The 1,210-nt window shown below is 31.8% G+C and overlaps 1 long non-coding RNA gene across 1 annotated transcript; it reads left to right on the forward strand.

Annotated features, from left to right (window-relative positions):
- The first annotated feature begins 251 nt into the window (after positions 1-251).
- LOC148011381 (uncharacterized) lies at positions 252-830 on the forward strand. The gene is made up of 2 exons (XR_015689270.1): positions 252-331; positions 462-830. It is a non-coding gene; the product is annotated as an uncharacterized LOC148011381 (long non-coding RNA).
- The last annotated feature ends 380 nt before the right edge of the window (positions 831-1,210 follow it).

Raw genomic sequence — 1,210 nt, forward strand, 5'->3', positions numbered from 1 at the left:
TGTCTTCATCTAGATTGTGTGTATATGTATATGCATGTAAAAACTTTTCTTTTGTGTAGAGTATTACAATACCTTTTAGCAATTGATTGAACAAGTGAGTAGTCTAGGGAAATAAATATATGTAAAAATTTTCTTGGTATTGAGTTTTAAGTCTCAAAATGTACATAGCATTGATAGAATAACTGAGAAGTTCAAGGGAATAAACGTATCTTAAATTTTTCTTAATATTTAGTTGAAGTCTCAAAATGTACAGAGCATTGACAAAAGATTAAGAGAATTGGTGGTAGCCGATGCTCCAACCCATATTTCCCAAGAAGATTTGTCTAGGCTTGTAAGAATCCCACTTAATCTATCCTATTACAAATCTAGATGATATGAGTACTTGATTCACAATATAACTTTTCTTGTCAAGTATTTTCTAAACCAAAATTTACATATTTTCTTATGCGACATTCTTGCAGATCTCAGAGTGCAAGAAAGAGCAAAACTTGGAGACTAGAATGAGACCACCTTTATACATCAAGACATGAATCCTATATTAATGAAGGGTCATATGTGTAGATTTCATAGGAAAAAGTTGACTTGCACTCCAAATGATTGATACAATAGACATTGCACTAATATTTGATGAACAACTAGTTTATCATTCATGTAAAAGTCTATAAAAATGGCTACAAGTGCTCAAAGTGATATGTATAGACATACATACCTATGTATGTACATACATATAGGTCAATTGACCTACATAGTGGATTGGAGTAACTACTCAAGCTACATGGGCGCGTGTAATTCTAGGTTTAATGCTCGAACACCATATGGCATCCCATGAACTCTACGTCTTATTTTTTTTAATACATATTACTCCACACACCTCTATTAATCTCAAGTCCCACTCCCACATGTCCCTTAGCACATGCTCTACAACTTATGTTGGTCATTAGTGATTAAAAGTACTTGCATATACTAGCAACTAGTATTGCTAAATTGGTATTAGTAAAAATCAAGAAGTTGTAGAGAAAATCAATGCTAACACAAGCTACTAATTAGCCCTATTTAATCATTGTTAACATTACTATTAAGTGTCTAATGTATTTTTTGTTTGCTTTTATGTAGGTGGAGTTCTTTTGATAATTCAAGACACCATATTGAATGCAAACATTATATTTGATCTCTTAATTCCTTGAAGGCATTTTTGTGAGAAAATTAAAGG

Source organism: Lygodium microphyllum, chromosome 28, assembly GCF_053477565.2.
Source record: "Lygodium microphyllum isolate KBCC chromosome 28, Lygodium_microphyllum_v1.1.10, whole genome shotgun sequence".
NCBI classification, from domain to species: domain Eukaryota; kingdom Viridiplantae; phylum Streptophyta; class Polypodiopsida; order Schizaeales; family Lygodiaceae; genus Lygodium; species Lygodium microphyllum.